The 22,844-nt window shown below is 42.4% G+C and overlaps 1 non-coding gene across 1 annotated transcript; it reads left to right on the plus strand.

The window, feature by feature from the left end:
- Positions 1-21,111: 21,111 nt before the first annotated feature.
- On the plus strand, positions 21,112-21,218 carry LOC128058103 (U6 spliceosomal RNA). The gene has a single exon (XR_008200401.1). It is a non-coding gene; the product is annotated as a U6 spliceosomal RNA (small nuclear RNA).
- The last annotated feature ends 1,626 nt before the right edge of the window (positions 21,219-22,844 follow it).

Genomic DNA, 22,844 nt, shown 5'->3' on the forward strand with positions numbered 1-22,844 from the left:
CTTATCCATTCATCTGCTGATGGACATCTAGGTTGTTTCCATGTTCTGGCTATTATAAACAGTGCTGCGATGAACACTGGGGAACATGTGTCTCTTTCTATTCTGGTTTCCTTGGTGTGTATGTCCAGCAGTGGGATTGCTGGGTCATAAAAGCTTCTATATATTTTTTTAAAAATAATTTTTGTGACTTTTTTTTTCTTCTTCTTTTTTTCTTTAATATTGTATTTTTGAAAATCCAATCTCTACTCTAGATTTTTAACCTTTGCTTTTTGGTACTTGTTATCAATTTTGTACCTTTAAAAAACCCAATCTTCAGTACCCATTTTTACTTGGGAGCGAGATTACTGGCTTGACTGCTCTCTCCTCCTTTGGACTCTCCTTTTTCTCCACCAGGTCACCTCTGTCTCCTCCCTCCCCTTTTTCTTCTCTACCCAACTCTGTGAATCTCTGTGTGTTCCGGACGGTGGAGAACACTTAGGGAACTGATTACTGGCTGGATCGGTCTCTCTCCTTTTGATTCCCCTCTTTATTCTCCTGGCCACCTCTGTCTCCTTCCTCCCTCTTCTCTTCTCTGTATAACTCCATAAACATCTCTGAGCGGCCCAGACTGTGGAGCGCACATAAGGAAGTGATTACTGGATAGCTTATTCTCTCCTCTTTTGATTCCATCTCATCTCATTTGGGTCACCTTTAACTCCCTCCTCCCTCTTCTCTTCTCCATGTAACTCTGTGAACCTTTCTGGGTGTCCCTAGCTGTGGAGAAACTTTTCATCTTTAACCTAGATGTTTTATCAACGGTGCTGTATAGAAGGAGAAGTCTTGAGACTACTGTAAAAATAAGACTGAAAACCACAAGCAGGAGGCTTAAGTCCAACTCCTGAGAACATCAGAGAACTCCTGACTCCAGGGAACATTAATCGATAGGAGCTCATCAAATGCCTCCATACCTACACTGAAACCAAACACCACCCAAGGGCCAACAAGTTCCAGAGCAAGACATACCATGCAAATTCTCCAGCAACACAGGAACACAATCCTGAGCTTCAATATACAGGCTGCCCAAAGTTACTCCAAACCCAGTGACATCTCATAACTCAATACTGGACACTTCATTGCACTCCAGAGAGAAGAATCCAGCTCCACCCACCAGAACACCGACACACGCTTCCCTAACCAGGAAACCTTGATAAGCCACCGATACAACCCCACCTACAGCAAGGAAACTCCATAATAAAGAGAACTCCACAAACTGCCAGAATACAGAAAGGACACCCCAAACTCAGCAATATAACCAAGATGAAGAGACAGAGGAATACCCAGCAGGTAAAGGAACAGGATAAATGCCCACCAAACCAAACAAAAGAGGAAGAGATAGGGAATCTACCTGATAAAGAATTCCAAATAATGATAGTGAAAATGATCCAAAATCCTGAAATCAAAATGGAATCACAGATAAATAGCCTGGAGACAAGGATTGAGAAGATTCAAGAAAGGTTTAACAAGGACCTAGAAGAAATAAAAAAGAGTCAATATATAATGAATAGTGCAATAAATAAGATCAAAAACACTCTGCAGGCAACAAATAGTAGAATAACAGAGGCAGAAGATAGGATTAGTGAAGTAGAAGATAGAATGGTAGAAATAAATGAATCAGAGAGGAAAAAAGAAAAACGACTTAAAAGAAATGAGGACAATCTCAGAGACCTCCAGGACAATATTAAATGCTCCAACATTCGAATCATAGGAGTCCCAGAAGAAGAAGACAAAAAGAAAGACCATGAGAAAATACTTGAGGAGATAATAGTTGAAAACTTCCCTAAAATGGGGAAGGAAATAATCACCCAAGTCCAAGAAACCCAGAGAGTCCCAAACAGGATAAACCCAAGGCAAAACACCCCAAGACACATATTAATCAAATTAACAAAGATCAAATACAAAGATCAAATATTAAAAGCAGCAACCCAGAGAGTTGGGAAAAGCAGCAAGGGAAAAACAACAAATAACACACAAGGGGATTCCCATAAGGATAAGACCTGATCTTTCAATAGAAACTCTTCAGGCCAGGAGGGAATGGCAGGACATACTTAAAGTGATGAAAGAAAATAACCTACAGCCCAGATTACTGTAAACAGCAAGGATCTCATTCAAATATGAAGGAGAAATCAAAAGCTTTACAGACAAGCAAAAGCTGAGAGAACTCAGCACCACCAAACCAGCTCTCTAACAAATGCTAAAGGATATTCTCTAGACAGGAAACAGGGTGTATAAACTCGATCCCAAAACAATAAAGTAAATGGCAACAGGATCATACTTATCAATAACTACCTTAAATGTAAATGGGTTGAATGCCCCAACCAAAAGACGAAGACTGGCTGAATAGATACAAAAACAAGACCCTTATATATGTTGTCTACAAGAGACCCACCACAAAACAGGGGACACATACAGACTGAAAGTGAAGGGTTGGAAAAAGATATTCCATGCAAATAGAGACCAAAAGAAAGCAGGAGTAGCAATACTCATATCAGATAAAATAGACTTTAAAACAAAGGCTGTGAAAAGAGACAAAGAAGGACACTACATAATGATCAAAGGATCAATCCGAGAAGAAGATACAACAATTATAAATATATATGCACCCAACATAGGAGCACTGCAATATGTAAGACAAATGCTGACAAGTATGAAAGGGAAAATTAACAGTAACGCAATAATAGTGGGAGACGTTAATACCCCACTCACACCTATGGATAGATCAACTAAACAAAAAATTAATAAAGAAACACAAACTTTAAATGATACAATAGACCAGTTAGACCTAATCGGTATCTATAGGACATTTCACCCCAAAACAATGAATTTCACCTTTTTCTCAAGCACACACGGAACCTTCTCCAGGATAGATCACATCCTGTGCCATAAATCTAGCCTTGGTAAATTCAAAAAAATTGAAATCATTCCAAGCATCTTTTCTGACCGTAATACAGTAAGATTGCTGCTGCTGCTGCTGCTGCTAAGTCGCTTCAGTCGTGTCCGGCTCTGTGTGACCCCATAGACAGCAGCCCACCAGGCTCCCCCGTCCCTGGGATTCTCCAGGCAAGAACACTGGAGTGGGTTGTCATTTCCTTCTCCAGTGTATGAAAGTGAAAAGTGAAAGCAAAGTTGCTCAGTCGTGTCCGACTCTTAGCGACCCCATGGACTGCAGCCTACCAGGCTCCTTCATCCATGGGATTTTCCAGGCAAGAGTACTGGAGCGGGGTGCCATCGCCTTCTCCACATATATGCACTAAGGTCCGTCTAGTCAAAGCTATGGTTTTTTCCAGTGGTCATGTATGGATATGAGAGTTGGACTGTGAAGAAAGCTGAGCGCTGAAGAATTGATGCTTTTGAACCGTGGTGTTGGAGAAGACTCTTGAGAGTCCCTTGGACTGCAAGGAGATCCAACCAGTCCATTCTGAAGGAGATCAGCTCTGGGATTTCTTTGGAAGGAATGATGCTAAAGCTGAAACTCCAGTACTTTGGCCACCTCATGCAAAGAGTTGACTCATTGGAAGAGTCTGATGCTGGGAGGGATTGGGGGCAGGAGGAGAAGGGGACGACAGAGGATGAGATGGCTGGATGGCATCACCGACTCGATGGACGTGAGTCTGAGTGAACTCCGGGAGATGGTGATGGACAGGGAGGCCTGGCATGCTGCGATTCATGGGGTCGCAAAGAGTCGGACATGACTGAGTGACTGAACTGAACTGAACTGATGTATAAAATAGGTAACTAACGAGAACCTAGTGTTTAACACAGGGAACTCCACTCAGTGCTCTGTGGTGATGTAAACGTGAAGGAAATCCAAAAAAGGAGGGATATATGTATACATATAGTTGATTCATTTTTCTGTACAGCAGAGGATAACACAACATTGTAAAGCAACTACACACCAATAAAAAATGTTTTTAAAAAAGATGCTTAGATCAGGTGCTAAAGAATCCACTTGCAATGCAGGAGACCCCAGTTCAATTCCTGGGTTGAGAAGATCCTCTGGAGAAGGGATGGGCTACCCACTCCAATATTCAGGCCTGGAGAATTCCAAGGACTTGCAAAGAATTGGAAACAACTGAGTGACTTTGACACAGAAATGAAGGAAAGGATAGAGATAGGATGGCAGGAGGAAAGAAGGGAGTCAAAGCCAGATTATAGGTTTTTTAAAAACTGGAAGAAATTTGAAAGTGTTGAAACGTTATTTGGTAAGCATCAATAGAAACGAAGAGATTGTGGTCAGAGAGAGAAAAAAAATCACTCAGATGGTTTTATGAGGGATGGAGAAGACAAATAGGGAGTCCAGGAGAAAGATGAAAGTTATCAAGAGGCCTTGTTTGTCCAGGCTTATTGAAAGTGCTTTACTGTATTATCTCATTTAATTCAACTCTCAAACCTAAGACTTATCACCATGCTATATACCAGGAAACAGGCCTAGAAAAACTAAATAAGTTGCCCAGCATCACACAGTAAATAAGGGGAGTAAAATCTGAAATCAGCCCATAGATCACTAGGGCTCAAATTGTAGTCCAGCAGCAGCAGCAGCAGCACCAAGGAAGTCATTAGAAACGCAAATTGTCATGTCCCATTCCAGACCCAGTGAATCAGAAATTCTGCAGGCAGGGCCTGGTAATCTGTTTTAACATGCCAGGCCCTCCAGGACACTGACGTTAGAGAAGCACTGCTCCAGGCGGTGCTGCCCTTCAGGGCCTAAACTGGGGCAAGTGTGCCAAAGATGAGTGAAAAGTATGGATTTGAGAATTATTTAGAAAGTTAAGCGAGAGGAACTGGGTGAAGAAACCCAGGATGAGTTTCTAGCTTGAGTGACGGAGAAATCACCCAAAGAAGGAGGAAATTTAGTGGAGAAAGGTAACAAACTTTGTTGTGGACAAGCCAGTTCTGAAGTTCTAGTAGGCAAACAGGTAGACTGTTTAGTAGGCAAATGAATATACAGATCAGATGGTAGGAGGGAAGATGGTGACATAAAAGCTGGTTCCCCAACATTTGCAGAGCCTGGGGCAAGAGTACACATAACCTGAACCTTAATATTTAAATGTTTGAAAGCTATCAATCAGACTAAGTTATTTTAAAATAAAATACACTGTCTCCTTTTACTATGACACATATATCTTCATAATGACAAAATTTTTTTTAATGTGTATAAAGAGATGGTTTTTTACATGTGTGAAAGTTGGCAAAATGGCAGATGCCTTGGGAGTTCTGTTGATGGATCAGTGATTAGGATAAGTCATAAAGTATATATGTAATTCATAAATTATTGTTCATTTCCTTTATGAAATTTATTTTCCATGCCTTCATTTCAGCAGAATTTTCAATGAAGTTGTTATAATGAAGATTTTCACATAATTTGTATGTAACTGACAATAATGATTCAAAGGGTTAAACAATAAATGTAACTATTCAAAGTACACAAAAGAATTTTAGTAAATTTTTATTAAAATGTAAATCAAAGAAATATAAAAAATTTCAATTACCTTTCATGAATGTTTCTAAAAATTATTTTTCTTCTAAACTATTCAGAACTATTAAAATTAAAAAGCAAAATACAAATTACAATGAATAAATATCAATTTAAAGAGAAAGCACTTGAAAGTCTTAATTTTTTGACAATTTAAAACTTATGAAATATTTTTAGAAAGATAAAACTATTAGCAACTCTAGCAATTCATGTTTTCATTTTCTCTTGCCATGTAACTAATCATCTCAAAACTTAGTACCTTAAAATCACGAGCTCTTATCTCTCACCATTCTGTGGACTGGCTTGCTGGTTCTTGTCCTAGTCTCTCCTGAGCTTTTCATGAGTCTGCAGTTGTACGGAAGCTCAGACGGAACTGGGTTGGGAAAATCCCCTGGAGAAAGGAATGGCTACCCACCCCAGTATTTGTTAGGGTCGCAAAAAATAGGATACAACTGAGCAACTAACACTCTTCTAAAACTAATTCTTCTCCAAACTCCTCTTCCATCCAAGCTGCTGCGTAACATTGAGCGGAGTTCCCTGAGCTATACAGTAGCTCCTTGTTGAGTATCTGTTTTAAACACAGCAGTATGTACATGTCCATCACAAACTCCCTAACTAGCCCTCCCACTCCCTGACCGCTGTTCTTCCCCAGACTTCTGTCACTTTCTACTGCTCAAAACAAATCATCAGGTCATTCCAGACAGAAACAGACACTGCTTCTTGATGGGAGAAATGCCATGAGTGGACAGGGATGGGAAGCATTATTAGCGGCTATCTATGCAATTTACCACAGTCCGTCTGGTTGTCAATGTGAAGAACTGGTTATCTTCATAGCTGCACAGACCTACATATAGACCTACATATATACAAATTTAAAATAATAGGATATAATAAATAACAGGATATATAACTTAAAATAACAATTTTGTTTAATATTGAAAAATGATCCTCCACCATTCTGTACAACAATAGGAGAATCAAGAATTTAGAACATGAAGAGAAACAAGAAAATAGAGGTTCATCATCAATTTTCTACAATTAGTGGGAAACACTTTGTTATGCAAGAATCTGTTATACTTCATGCAGTCTGAGAGAAAGGATTTGACCAGTTAATTGTCTAAATACTTATCCTGCTCAAATCCTCTTCAAACTCAGAAGCAGCATTCTTCTCTATGTCAGCAGCCAGAATTTAGAGGCAGCTACCTTTTGTTTTAGGGACATAGGGTGAAAGATGTGGAGAAGTGTTTCCTTGGGACCTGAACAGTTTTAGTAGAGTGGATGTTTACAGATATGGATCACACTGTACCTGTGCTGAGTACTGAAGCTAATACCTGAGTACCTGTGCTGATCCTGGATGACAAAGGTGCTTGGGTAGTCCTCCATTCATTTATACTGTACATGTTTGCATATGAAGGAATCTCCAAAGTACACAAGTCAGGGAAGGACCCTCTTGTCTAATGGAAGTACTGAGTAGGTACCACTGGATAGGGAGTAACATGAGAGGAGAAGAGAGAAAATCCAGGGAGAGTGGGGAGACCAGCAAGGATGGGACTCTGGGGAATAAACACATTGTTTATGGTATGTAAAAGTCACTCAGTGGTATCTGACTCTTGGCGATCCCAGTCCATGAAATTCTCCAGGTCAGAATACTGGAGTGGGTAGCTGTTCCCTTCTCCAGGGGATCTTCCCAATCCAGGGATCAAACCCAGTCTCCCACATTGCAGGTGGATTCTTTACCAGCTGAGACACAAGGGAAGCCTGTTTGTGGTATGGATGCACTGAAATATCCACTGACAGGAGAAATGATTAAATAAATTATAATGCATTCATTCTAGGAAATCCTAAGGAACTCCTTTCTCTCATTCTGTCTTTGTCTCTATCTCTTTTCTATATATATATGCATGGACTGATCTCTAAAGTAAAGCACAGAATAAAACAGCCAGCAAAATGTAGGATAATAGGTATAACATGATTTATATTACATTTATATCACACACACACACACACACACACACACACACACACACGATGCATAGAAAAAGGACTAGAAGCAAACATACCAAACTGCCAAATGTTTAGAGGTGCAAAGGGGGATTTTCACATTTTATTCAGTCACTTAGAATAACTTGTTGTCTCTGAACATGACTTTTCTGTTATGTAAAGTACAGATAATAATAGTAATCACTTCACAGAGTTCTTTTTTAAAAGTTGAGATACAATTCACCACAAAATCCACCCTTTTAAAGTGTACAACTTGGTATTTTTTAGTATATTCACAAAGGTATATAACCATCACCACTATCTAATCCAGAACATTTCATCACCCCAGAAAGAAGCCCCAAACCCCTAAGCAGTCACTCCCCAAGCTCTCTTCCTCCCAGTCATTGGTGACCAGTCACCTACATTCTGCCTCTCTGTATTTGGCTATTCTGGGAATTTCATATAAATGGAATCACAGTATTTTCAAGGTTCATCCATGTAATAACATGTAACCTATTTTATTCCTTTTTATGGCTGGATAATATTCCACTGGGTGAGGGTATCACGATTTGTTTATCTGTTTATCAGTTGACAGACATTTGGGGTTTTTTTTCCCATTTCTTAGCTATTATGAATACTGTTGCTATAAACATTTCTGTACAAGTTTTTGTTGTGGGCATAGCTTTTATTTCTCCTGGGCACATATCTAGGAGTGGAATTGCTGAGTCATATGGTAACTCTATGTTTAACTTTTTGAGAACTGCCAAACTTTTTTACAGCAGCTGCACGATTTTACATTCTCATCAACAATGTATGACTGTTCCAATTACTCCACATCCTTGCCAACACTTGGTGTTGTCTGTCTTTTTTCTCACAGTCATTCCATTGGGTGTAAAGTGGTATCTCATTGTGGTTTTGATTTGCATATCTCTGATGGCTAATGATATTGAGCATTTTTTCACATGTTTCTTGGCCATTTGCATATCTTCTTTGGAGAAATGTGTACTTACTTGGCCCATTTTAGAGTTATTTTATGTTTTTACGATTTTTTTTAATATTTACTATTTATTTGGCTATGTCGGGTCTTACTTAAGGTACATGTGCTTCTCTCTGCAGTGTGCAGGCTGTTTTTTTGTTTGTAATTTTGTTTTTTGTTGGCTGCACTGGGTCTTCATTGCTGCCTGTGGGCTTTCTCCAGTTGCAGCAAGCAGAGACTACTCTTCATTGCTGTGTGTATCATTGTGGGGGCTGCTCTTGTTGTGGAGCATGAGCTCTAGAGTGAACAGGCTTAGTTGTCCCTCAGCATGTGAGATCTTTCCAGACCAGGGATCGAACCCATGTCCCTTGCATTGGCAGGCAGGTTCTTAACCACTGGACCACCAGGAAAATCTCAAAAGCTTTCAATTTTGATGAAGTTCAATTTGTTCTTTTTTATTGCATGTGCTTTGGGTGTCATATTTTTTAAAACATTACCTAATCCAAAGTCACCAGGATTTACAACTATGTTTTCTAACAGTTTTAGCTACAAAACTGTAAGTTTTAGCTCTTACATTTAGGTTGTTGATCCATTTTGAGTTCAGTTTTATATTTGGTGATAGATCACAGAGTTTTTACGATGATTCAATGAAATGAAAATTGCATATTACAAAGCATGTAATAAGCTTTCCATGACTGGTAGCTAGTATTATTACTGTATTTCTTGTTTAGCAAAACCATCAAATGCACAACCACCACCAAAAAAACTTTGCAGAGAAAGATCAACCTTATTACTTTGTTGTCACATCTACTTTTTGAGAAAAAAACATAACCACCTAATATGGTTACCCCCTTGATCATCATTTTTGGTAACTGCTAGTGTTACCAAAAAGATGAAGACTTGCCATGGGTAGAGATTTCAGAGCAGAAGCAGTTTCCAAGGACAGGCCCAGCACCCTAGATAATGAGGTACCTCTGGCCCAAGTGTAAAGCTCCCCACAGTGATTATAGGAGGAAAAACATGCATTTTGACATAGTTATTTAGCATGAAACTTCATAGTTTTATCCTTGTATTTCTATGTCCATATGCATATATATTCCGCACCTGAGCCTTACGTAGAATTAACTTCTGAGGATTCACCCACTACTCAAATGCTCCAAAGTAAGTCAGGGCTCCAGCTACCCAAATATGCTAGATATCTTCTCTGGGTCTTTAGTATTCACAATGACCCCATATTGGTCTTTCTTTGAGACAGTCTCCCTGAAATCTCAGTATTTTTAATGGGGAGGAGGTTGCCCCCAGGGTATATTTGGCAACGTCTGGAGATATTTTTGGTTGTCACAACGGAAAGGGAGGACTACTGGCATCCAGCAGGCAGAGGCCAGGGACATTGCTAAACATTCTACAAGGCACAGGACAACCCCCAAACGAAAACCTCTGTGTGTGCACGCTCAGTCGTGTCCGACTCTTTGCAACCCTATGGACTGCAGCCCACCAGGCCCTTCTGTCCATGGGATTCTCCAGACAAGAATACTGGAGTGGGTGGCCATGCCCTCCGCCAGGGAATCTTCCTAACCCAGGGACTGAACTCGTATCTCCTGCATTGGCAGGCTGGTTCTTTACCAATAGCGCCACCTGGGAAACCCAAACAAAAACTTAGGCAGTCTTAACTGTCAATCATGCAGACTGAGAAACGCTGACTAGATATGTGAATCAATCATGCTTACATTTTGAACTAGGGCGACAAGATGTGAAGGCTCTGGAATCAGACACAGCTGGATTCAAATCTCAGTTCGTTGTGAGCTTGAGCAAGTTTCTTAACCTCTCTGAGCCTTCGTTTCCTCAGCTAGTATATGTATATACTTAGACTCATCTAATATGTAATGTGTGGCATAGTGACTGGTACATATTAAATGTTCTAATATTAGCTCACATAAACATAGTTGATAACAATATCCTAATAAAAATAATACCTTAGGATTTTTTTAAGTTGGGTGTATTGTATTGATTTACATAGGGTAATATCATTTTTTAAGTATACAATGAGTTTGGACAAATGAACACAATTGTGTGATCACTACTGCAATGATGATATTGAACAGGTTCATTACCCCCCAAATTCCCTCATATCCCTTTGTATAAATTCCTCACCCCACTGATCTACTTTCTGTCCCTATTGGTTTTTGCCTGTTTCAAAGCATCATATAAATGGAATCATAGAGCATGTAGCCTTTGAGTCTGGCTTCTTTTGCTTACATAGTGCTTTCGTGACTCATCTATGCTTTTGCACGCATCAGTAGCCCTGTTCGTTTATATTGCTGAATAGTATTTCATTGTGTGGATGTGCCACAGTTTTGTTTATCCATTTACCAGCTGATGGGCTTTTTCTTTGTTTCCAGTTTCTTGGCTATTATGAATGTAGCCGCTATAAACATTGGCACACAGGTCTTTCTGTGGATGTGTGTTTTTATTTCTCTTGAAACTAACAAGTTTAATCCCAGGAGTAAGACTTCTTGGTGTCATAGTAAATGTATGTTTAACTTTGTCAGAAACTGCCCAGCTGTTTTCCAAAGGGACTGTACCATTTTGCATTGCAGATCTACAGCCTAGCTAGCACATGACGCTGTCAGTTTTCGTTTTGCAATTTTAGTTATTCTCGAAAGCAGGCAGTAGCATCTTGTTGCGTTAGTTTGCATTTTCCCTACGAACTTGCAGTGTGGAGCGCCTCTGTTTTGCTTTCATTTCTTAACATCCAGACCATTTTGGATGCCTTAAACCTCACAGAAAACTATATTAAGTAGGTAGAAATAAACAACATGTTCATGCTGATGAGAATTAAATGCATGCATTCTCTCCACCCCACCATCACCAAAGTGACTGCTTCCCCACTTCCCATAAGAAAAGAGACGTCTGGTTTTGTACACTCTAGCAACCCGGAGCTGCAGCCAATCTGCGTCATCCTCACTGTGTAATTAGAGGCTGGAGGTGCCCACGTGTCTCATTTTTAGGATGCTGTGGGCTACATTTGGCCCAGATTAGGTTATACTTTAGGCATTTCACTGCATATCTCTTTTTCCCCCTCAGCATTCTGTTTCTCAGAAGGCTCTCGAAAGAACAAACAGCTCTGGGTCCGAGTGAAGATTCTCCCTCTCTGAGGACAGTGGGGGTGACAGAGACCTCCCTCAGGCATACTCTCTAAAGCAGAAAAGGAAAGAAAAGCAAGCCCCAGCAGCCCTGAGGGTGCAGTGTCTTAGACTCAAACCCAGCAAGAGCATGCTGCTTCATGTACTGAAATCCTCAGTCCCCAAGTTTATTTCACCAAGCGGACATTATCCTGCCCTCTCTTCTTCTCACATAGAACCCATCACCCTAACACTTTTCCTTGCTCTTCTAGTACGGCTGCCAGAAAAAATAGAAGATCCCCAGTTAAACTTGAATTTCAAATATACAACACACAAATTTTTAGTGGAAGTATATCCCATATGATATTTGGAGTCTTCTTGTAGTGCTAATGTTGGAGGGGCTAGCTTATTTTTATTAAGGGAGTCAAGATAGTACTTGGGGAGACAACTAAGAACCTGTTTGATTTCGTTTTAGCCCTGTGCGTGCTCCGCCCCCCGGGCCCTGCTCCCGCACCTCCAAGAGGCAGGCTATATAGACAACTGCTTATTTTCTCCACTGCAGCATCAGTTACGGGACTTCAGAAGCAAAAGGACCAGAGCTAGATGGCAACGACCATCAGTAGCAAATCCTGTTTTTTAAAAAAAGCAAAGCTCCTTCTGGGCCGGCTCTGTGTACAGTCAGATGAAAAATTGACCACTCCATTTGTTCAACACAGGATGGCTGGGGAAGAAAGTGAGCCACCCTTATTAAAGGGTCACTTAAGCTCATTTCTGGAATCAGCTTGATATAAACGCATTCATGTTACACTTCCTGAGTCACTGCACTGCCAGCAAATCCACTAAGAGTGAGCCTCTTGTGCTAGAAGGGCACAAGAAATTTCAGCCCCTCCAGCCTCTCATACAAGGTTAACGGGGAAATAAACACAAACTATAAGTAAAAGTAAATAGAACAAATGTTAGTTTTAAAATAAGAGAAAAAATTGATTGACTGCCTCCTTGTCCAAGTTCCCTATGTGTGTTATGTGAATGGGTCCAATTTCACCTAACATACTGGTGGGCCATGTGTTATGAATTACTGAATAATTAAATAATTTCTCCAATGCTAGTAGGAGTAGCTTGGATTTTTATTAGTATCAGTTTGATTCTAGAATTAGGTCTCCCTACCAATCCACATAAATCTGACACCATAATTACCCGGGAAAAGGAAAGAGAAACTTCTCAGTGAAAATGCTTGGTAGTGCACGGAAATTCTCACAATGAATCGTCCCCACAGTTACAAGGTCTATGATTCCAACAGCCAAGCAGAACCCACACAGGCAGTTTTGACAGCGATATGAAAGATGGGTTCCAGGTGCCATGGCCGTAGATTATTTAAGAGGCAGCACTGGGGCTCTAGTGAAGTGGCAGGATTGGAGATTGGTGTTAAAAGTCATTAACACAAAGGCGAATAAAACTGTCTTGTAATTTCCCAGAGACCAGAGCAGACAGGTGATCAGAAATCGAGGCAAGTAGAGAAATCCAATCACATCTCTAGCTACCAAAGCACCATGAAGTGATTACAACTCTGACATAATGTCTGGGCCAGCCGCAGCTTGGTCACGGCCTTGGACCTGTTTCCCCAGGTGTGATGCCACACAACAACAAGAGTTAATGTTGTCATGGTGCTGTCCAGGTGTCAGGCTCTGCTTCCGGTGCTGCACAACTTTTAACCCATTTCATCTTCACAAAAACCCTCTGAGATAAGTACTCTTATTATCTCTCTTTCATCCTTGAGGAAACCATGGCAGAGGAAGGCTAAGTAACTCACCCAAGATCCCAAGTGGCAGATCTGGGATTCAAGCAGAACAGTCTGGATCCAGAGTCTGTGCTCTTAACCATCACACCACGCACTATGTGGTGAGCATCTGCACCTGTCAAAGAGGTGGACCTGAGGAAAGGACTGAAACTGATGGCTGGGGTCAGCTTTCCAAAGGAGGGCGCCGCATGTAGGGGAGAAAATCAGTGGAGAACGCCGTGGTGAGAGGAGGGAAAGAGAGGGGAGGACCACGGAGGCAGACAAAGAAGGAACAGTCAGAGAGGTACAAAGGGAAGCAGGATGGTGCAAAAGCGGAGTACAAGGAGAAGGAAGATTCAGGAAGGAAGGTCATCCCCAGAACCCCAGCGCTGCAGGAAGACCAAGCAGAGTGGGGCCTGAGAAACAGGGATTGAATTAGCACTTTGAAGCTTGTGTTGATGAAGACTGGGTTATCCCTGAAGGATACCAATTTGGATGCTGTGACTCGGATGGTAAAGAGTCCACCTGCAATGCAGGAGACCTGGGTTCGATCCCTGGGTCGGGAAGATCCCCTGGAGGAGGGCATGGCAACCCACTTCAGTATTCTTGCCTGGAGAACCCCATGGACAGAGGAGCCTGGTAGGCTAGAGTCCATGGGGTCACATGGAGTCTGACACGACTAAGCGGTCTACAGAGGCCTACAGTGAAGGCCAAAAATGCCAGTGTGAAGCATATTTCCCCTCATATGACAGCATAAGCAGTTCTGGGCTAATCTCACCTTGGTACACTGCCATCTTGAGCATGAGGTTGCTATCTTTAAATGACTGTTCCTGTCATCTTGCCACAGTCTAGGCAGCATGAAGGCTGAAAACTTCATGGAAAATGTACCCCTTCCTTTCAAGGGGATGGTCTGGAAGCTATGAACCTGGCAACACCAAGCTGCAAGGGAACCTGGAGAATGCAGTCTTTCGTTGGGCAGTTGTACTCAGATAAAAGTGATGAGTTCTATTTCTAAAGGTGGAAAAAAAGATGACAGAATCAGGACACAACTACCACAGTGGTCACTGATCACCTTGGCAGTTAGCTTCGTCTAGTGGGCTGTAGGGAGTCCACAGGGAGAGGGTGGGTCTTTCCTAGAGAGGAAAGACCATGGGAGAAGCTTACTGTTCACTGGGAATAGAGAAAACGATAGAGGCAGAGGAGTAGCAGAATAGAAAGATGGCCTGTGCAGAAGGGGAAGAATCAGCAATGTTTATGGAGAGTAGAAGAAAATCAAGAGGGAAGCGAGAGATCAGATGCTGTGAGGTCTGCCTTGGACACTTCTTCCTTTGAAACAAGAGGACAGGAGAAGACAGTGAGTAAAGATGTACATTTTTTATTTATTTTTATTCGGCCTCACCAGGACTTAGTTGCGGCATAAGGGATCTTTTTTTTTTCTTTTGGTTGCACCATGTGGGATCTAGTTCCCTCACCATGGATCGCACCTGGGCCCCCTGCATTGGGAGTGCAGAGTCTTAGCCACTGGACCACCAGCAAAGTGTATATTTCACTGTGGAGATTAGGGAAGCTGAGCAAGCATGGGCTCATGTGGCTCCAGTCCCAACCACATAGGTGAGATCAGTCACCTCCCTCACAGTGTGTTTCCAAATATGAAGGCTACCAGGAGCTTACAAAACACAAGGGCGATGCTCCTGTGCCTGACTAGTGTCCTGTCGCCCGCGTCTCAGGAGGACGCGCGTGGCTACACACTGTCTCTCTCCTACAGAGTTAGAGCCCTACAGAGAGCCACTCCTCACCCGTAGCGCCACTGTAGACACAGAGATGACCCCCAGCAAATATCTGGTAAATCAGTGAATAAATGAACAGGTGAATGAGCAAACACATTTCACGACTGAGTAGCTGCACATGTTCAGAACGTTTAAATTCCTCTTCAAGCGGCATCATTCCTTATGGGCTGGCATTCATCGCAACAGATTCCATTTCCAAACCTGCTTCCTTCTTCTCTAAAACATGAGAGTGATACATTCCCTGGAATATCCGAGATGCTGTGGATTTTACTAGGCAGTATCTCTCTGACAGCAGAGAGCAGTGCCCCCGTTTCTTAGTGGCTCTAATAGTGGCGAGTATCTCTCTAGGTCTTTTGTTTGCATTGTTAGAGAAGCTTGTGAGGATCCATTCAGGCTAAACGTTGACTTCTTTCAGTTTAAAGAAACAGCACCCAAAATAGGCTGCTTGTGCCCTAAAAGGAAAATATCCTTTCGTGGAAGTTTTTTGCAGGTACTTGTTTCCAGCTGCCACAATGTCATTTCATTTCGGATGTCAGCCAAGCCATGTCAGAGCTCCAAGAGTTCAGATATTGCACACGAGGAAAACGCCCCTCCCCTCTGTTCCCCACCTTCAGTTCTTACAGTTAATTGTTCATCAGCTCAACTCTGTTATTCCAGGAGGTTACTTACAGGAAGATGGTGAAATTAGCGGGAGAAAATCAGATCAAAAGTGGCCTCATCAGCCATTAACTAACCAAAAAAATCAGAGAGTCTTTCATTACGTAGTTATTATACGTGGTGACACGTTTAGGACTAAACAAAAGGACAAAGTGGCGCCTGGGCTGGTGTCAACATAGCTTCAGTACCTGCTCCTGTAGGACGGTCCCAATCATATGACCACTTGAGACTTTGGTACTGCCCTGGGTTTTTTTCTGAATTAAACACACTCTGTTGGTGAGTCACAGAACATGTTCTCTATAAACGGAGACTCTCCAGGTTCAGCTATTACAACCGCAGAAACTATAAGCAAGCATACTGATTACATCACTTCTAATTACAGCTCCTCTTTCTGGCTCCAACGGGAGGAAACATCGTGCTTGCTCACCTCCAGACTGCCACTCTCCAAGCAGCCTTCACCTTGGGAAGGACAAAGCTGCCTCTGGTCTTCTACCCTTGGAAATCACCCTGGGCTTGTCTCTCTCCAAGACAAGACACTCTTTAAAGCATTCTTTAAAGCCCAGACTCTCTGGCACAAGATAGAAACAGGTGTGCAAGGGACTTGAAATAACTGTCTTTTTCCTTCTCCAAGAAAAGTGACTTTTGGTGAATATATTTGGGGCGCCACCTCGGCCTCCTCCATGCTCTCCTGAATCACTGAGCTTCCACTGTTCTTAGAAGGGGATAGGGCGCTAACACCAGTACCCATTATTTGGTCTCAATCCCTCCCTGCTTCCAGATTGTTCCATGAGCTTTAGGGCATCACCCAGTCCTCTCAATAACTTTTATTTGACATCACAGCCTCTGACTTCTCAGCCCACATGCCAGAGGTCGACAAGGTCCTTCCTGCCCAGAGCACAGGGAGCACTTTCCTACCTTGCTTTTCCTTCTTTTCCATCTGTGGGCCTCCCTCTTTTTCATATGCAAAGACAATACAAAGAGCAGACCACACATTTTCAAGATGTTTACTAAAGAAAATTAAAGGAGTGATCTAAAATTACAGAGTAGCATTTGTGTGTAATCCTTGGTTACAGAGTGGTGCTAAATCCTGTCCATCCTTCTCTGATCACACAGCTATGGTCACCCAAGATCTGTGCCTCTCCCAGGTCTGTCTGGGACTGTGCCAAAGTCCCCATGCTGACCCAGTTTGGGCCCGGCCTCCTCCTGTAATTACAGAGGCGCTAGGCCATGGTGGTCTTGAGTCTGAATCTTGTCCGAGCACTTGATGCACCTGCTGTTTCGTACCCTGTGTTTAGTCCTGGTTGTCATCGTTTGAGAAGCAACTTGAGAGAACAGCCAAGTAGTGAGGAATCTGGAAGACACCCTACACCCAGAACGGTCAGAGAAACTGAAGATGTGGGCTAGAGAAGGAGGACCTGGGGAGTGGACACGGCCATCATAGAGACTGTTGAGATACATCTGCTGCTTTCAGGCCAACCCAAAGATAATGCCGTTCTTACACTAACCCAGATATATTAAAGTGGTGCAGAGTGTTCTAGAAAATGGTATTTCTGTCTCTAACTTGTTCTAGCAGTGACGTTCCTTCCAGCAGAGACGGTCCAGAGATTCGTGTGCCGGGTAAGGGCTGGCCTTCCAAATCCATAATTGTCTATTTCTACGGAGAACACCAAGGGAGGGTCCAGAGGTTTTTGGTGACTAGGATCCTGTTAAACCTTGTGGCCTGCTTGGCACTAGACATCAGTCAGCTTTCACCTATTATTATTAGCCTTTGAGATTCTGACATGCTCTCCAGGAATTTAAAATATTCCCTTCTGCAGGACGGCACAGCTTGCCAGCTTTAAAATTCAAACTTCAAAGCTGCTTTGGAAATAAAAATTTGCTCTTACAATTTTAAACGTTTCTAGCCACAGGAAAGATTACTTGAACTTTTGGAAGTTGGCTTTTGAAATGTACATCTATTGACCAGTTTAGTGGTGAGCTTGGAAGGCCCTCTGCCAGCAGCCTGTTTAACTTACCTTTGCCCTTTAGCAGGTCACCCAGCATCTGGTTCAGAGCAGGCTACAGCAGTGGCTCCCAACTGGGCTGGGATTGGGTCAGGCATCGGTCATTTATTTAATTCTCTGGGTCAATGTGCAGCTGGAGGTGAGAAGCTCTGTTGTTGAAGGTTTGAGAATTGCCATTTTAAACCATGTTCCTCTCAGACATCATTTCAGAACAAGCCAGTTTGCTTACATTCTACCATATCCCAAAGCATCATTCTGCAATCAGTGGACGAGTTGTTTTTATCTGTTGTCCTGATTCTCAGAGGACCTTGTGCCTTAGGTCTGCGGACCCAGCTATGATGGTGGAGTGACAGTGGGGTGTAGGTTGAGATGTGTTTTACATCTCTGATGACAAAATTAGGGTGGTGGTCAAGCTACACTCACCTCTAGGTGTTTTGAGAGTTTCTCTTGGGTGCCCCTTGCCAACACACAGCCTCCCCAGGCCTGGACAAAAACCTCTTTCTCTGGAGCTTCCACAGTCTCAGACAAGACTGCATTCCTTTAAGAAGGCTTTTGACATGCTGATTCACAGCTGTTTGTAGTCAAGAATAGCTGCCCACTGGGGAAATCACATCTGTGCTGACTATTGGGATAAAACTGCCCACAGAAGTTGATGAGCCAGCAGACTCATCCTTCTGGATGGTGCTCGGTCCCTACCACCCCCGCACAAAAGCAAACTCCATGAAGGCACAGAGCTCATGGGCCTTCCACACCCTGGTGACCTCAAAGCCTAGAACAACATCCGACAGGAAGGGGGTGCTCAAGAAAGGTATTCAACGGATGTATAAAATGAATGAATGAATCTAATACTAATCGGGGCCCAGAGAGAACTCCAGAGACCATCGATACTACTTAAAAATAAATAAGTAAAATATTTATTTACAGATTTTGGTTTTCCTAGAGCTTCAGATACTAGCAGAGGAAAACTTTCTGGACAACGTTACATGTTAACCTAGGGTGTCGTGCTGCGCTTAGTCACTCAGTCGTGTCAGACTCTTTGCGACCACATGGACTGTAGCCTGGCAGGCTCCTCTGTCCATGGGGATTCTCCGGCAATAACACTGAAGTGGGTTGCCATGCCCTCCTCCAGGGGATCTTCCCAACCCAGGGATCAAACCCAGGAAGCCCAATAATACTGGAGTGGGTTTTCATGCTCTCCTCCAGGGGATCTATAGGAATAAAGACAGCTCAACCTACATGAAGTTTTAGATCCACTGCTAACTGACCAGCCCAAACGCTCTCATTGCCAAGAATTCCCTGAGCATCAGGAAGCATCCCTCCACAGAGGTGCCTCCCCCAACTCAGGGGTTCCCCGATATTAACTGCACTAACTCACCCACCCCACCTTCAGGGAGGGCCCCTCATAAACCAATTCTCATGTCTCAGGTCTCCAGCCTGACCCCCAACACCCTTGCATAATTTCAGTTTTCCCAACCTGGGTGATGCATTACCAAGCCCTTTTCCTCCTCCTCAGAAGCAGCTTAAAAACCTTCTTTAAGGTGTGTGTGTGTGTGTGTGTGTGTGTGTGCGTACGCGTGCCTTAAGAAATTAGAACTAGGCTTGTCCAGCCCTGCCAGTGTTAGCAATCATCTGCTGGAGAAGCATACAAATTTGAGTAAAAAAAAAGCCATGCAGCTGTGTTCTCCCAATCCCTAGGGCTCTGGAACACACCCCATAGAGAGTAGAAATCCTTTCTTGGAATATGGAATGTGGGGTTGAAAGAAAAGATTCTGACCTAACCACCTTTCTCCTGGGCTCTCACATCTTTCCCCTAGAAGAAGCTGGTATATAGGAAGTGTTCACATCGACTGCTTTTTAGTTTCCTCGTCAGCTTGGCCGCTGACCACATGACTTGGCAGAGCCGAACAGCTCTCCCTGAGTCTCTGACTGGTACAATAAGGAATTTTAACTTTGAGGCTCAGTCAGCTCTCTGATGAAAAGGATTCTCTATGTCTCAGTATAAGCATTGCCTGTATCAAAATGCGCACATGGAAAAATCAAGTGCTTGCACCCAATAGTTGATGTGTTGAATCCCTTGTATTTATCACATTCTCTGGCTGAGATTCACAGTGAGGGGTTAAATGCTGGCAACCTGGGAGCTGGCATTATTTAGTGGCTCTAGAAAAGTCCCCTCTACGATGCTTCATTTAGACTGGGAAGACTGTTTCCTGCTGACTGCACCTCTAGGGAAGTGCATCTTAAAATCAAGAGGGAAACAGTCAAGCAGCTTAATCTGTAACAATAACTTGTGCTTGTTAACTACAGGTTAATGCTTTAAGAGGAGCAGCATTCCAATTTCTAATCAAGGGGCCACTGTTACTGATAATAGTTCATCCTCTCTCTGCTTATCCCTCTCCTTGAACCATGCATCCTAGACAGGGTAGAAAGTGATCGCTTGCTTAGGAAACTTCACTCTTGTCCGTGTCATCACAACCACAGGGAGATTCACATAAATGAGGTGGCGGTATGAGGACTGAGAGCAAGGCTGAGATACAGACATTACATTTAAGGTAGCACCTGGTTAGCAACCGCTGGAGGGAGCTTTCCCTGCCCCCAAAATACATGCAGACACAGAAAAAGATTAAAACTCTAAGTCATCCAGGGATTTAAAAAAAAAAAATAACTCATCTGACAAGCGCTGAATAGTCACTGCTTTCAAGGAATTTCTGGTCCAGTCACTAAACCAAGTTCTTAGTTAACTAATTTGCTGCGTAGCAAATTACCACAAAAGGGCTTACAACATTTATTTTCTCACAGTTCCTGGGGGTCAGAGTCCAAGCGTGGCTTAGCTGGTTCCTAACCCTGGGTCTCTCTAGGCTCAACAAGGAAGGACTCACTTCCTCCCTCACTCACGGGGCGGTCAGTGGGATTCAGCTCCTCGTAGCTGTCATGGCTGGTTTCTTGAGATATGTACGGGCTTCTCCACAGAGTGTATCGCAACCCTGCAGCATTTGAAGGGCTTCAATAACAAAACAGAATGGAGTAAACCTGGAGACAAGCAGGAACAGCTCCGAATTCCCTGCCTTGTTCCCCACTCACAGCTGATTTGAGGAGCATCTTAAACGTTTTCATGCCCACCCATCTGTGACTAGAAGCCTTCTCATTCCTTCCTTCACTGACTCATCCACTCAACTATTAATATTTGGGGGTTCTCTCTACGTGCCAAGAATGATTTGAGGTAGCAGGAATACAGCAGTGAACAAAGCAGATGTCCAGTTCTTAGGGATTTTACAGTCCAGTAGACAATAAATAAAACAGAAACGTAATGCTCACTTCAGCCTCACACACTAAAATTGGAATGATTATAGAGAAGATCAGCATGGTTCCTGCACAAGGATGACACACGAATCCATGAAGTGGTCCATATTTTTGTCCATCAACAGAGGAATGGCTAAAGAAGATATGGGGTGTGTGTGTGTATATATCTATACGTACACCTACAGTGGAATAGTACTTGCAGCAATATGGATGGATCTAGAGACTGTCATACCGAGTGAAGTAATTCAGGCACAGAAAGGCAACTATCATATGATATCACTTATATGTGGAATCTTAAAAAAGGGTACAAATGAATTCATCTATAAAATAAAAATAGAGTTACAGACATAGCAAACAAACATGGTTACTGGGGGTAAGAGGGTGAGAGGGCTAAACTGGGAGATTGGGGCTGACATATAAACACTACTACAAATAAAATCAATAACTAATAAGGACCTACTGTACAGCAGAGGGAACTCTACTTGATACTGTAATGATCTATATGGGAAAAGAATCGAAAAAAGACTGGATATATGTATATGTATAACTGATTCACTTTGCTAACACAATGTAAATCAATTAGACTCCAATAAAATTTTAAAATAAAAGAAATGCTTCAAAATTATTTATTCATATTTTATTTCCAGTTTTAAATAAGATTGTTACTATTTAACTATAGGCAAATATTTTTAAAAATATCAACCCTCTGTTGTTATATTTAAAGCCAAACTTTACAAGTTTGATTTTGTCCTTTTATTGTGTTTATTATTTTAGATTAATATTTTAGGTTATATGTATTCAAATGTACCTGTCTGTATTTCAGTTTTATGACTGAGAATATTTTCCCTATTTTTAAGTAAAAAAAAAAGAACTGTATAGTTTAGCAGAAGACAAGTGCTATAGAGAAGAAAAAGAGTGTTAGTCTTTCAGTCATGTCTGACTCTTTGTGACCCCATGGAGTGCAGCCCATCAGGCTCCTCTGTCCATGGAATTCTCCAGGCAAGAATACTGGAGTGGGTAGCCAGTCCCTTCTCCAGGGATCTTCCCAACCCAGGGATCAAACTCGGGTTTCCGACATTGCAGGGGGATTCTTTACCATCTAAGCCACCAGGAAGTGCTGAGGGGTGTGTAAGTCTGTGTGATGAGAGGTTATAATATGACATTTGAGCAGAGAAGTGATAAAAGGGTGGCAGTGTGCTTGATGTGTTTGAAGAGCAGCAGTAAAGTCCATGGGACTGAAGCAAAGCCAGTGAGGCAGAGAATAGTACGACAGGAGGTCAGAGGGATGGTTGATTCACGGAACGTAGTAAAGCTCATTTCACAATCACTTGAAGGGTTCTGTAGGTCATTTTAAGACATATTTACTGTGAGGTGGAACATGGTGGGCAGATTTGGACAAGAGGAGTAACATGATCGGATGTAAGACCACGTGGTTGCTAGGTTTAAAAAGAAATGGTCTGTGGGGCAAGGCTGGAAGCCAGGACACCAGTTACAAACAATAGAAATGATACAGGCAAAAATGGTAAGAAGAAACTGGATTCAGGATTTATTTTAAAGGTAAATAGGATGTAATGAAAGAATGAATATGGGGGCAAAAAAAAGAGTCACTAAGGACAATTCCAGAGTTTTTGGCCTGAGCAACTGGTGCCATTGAAGAAAGAGGAATGCTGGGGGAGGAGTGAGATGGGGAAGGTTCAGAAATCAAGAATTGTGACAGAACCAAAACAAATAACCCGAAC

Source organism: Budorcas taxicolor, chromosome 1 (assembly GCF_023091745.1).
Source record: "Budorcas taxicolor isolate Tak-1 chromosome 1, Takin1.1, whole genome shotgun sequence".
Lineage (NCBI taxonomy): Eukaryota > Metazoa > Chordata > Mammalia > Artiodactyla > Bovidae > Budorcas > Budorcas taxicolor.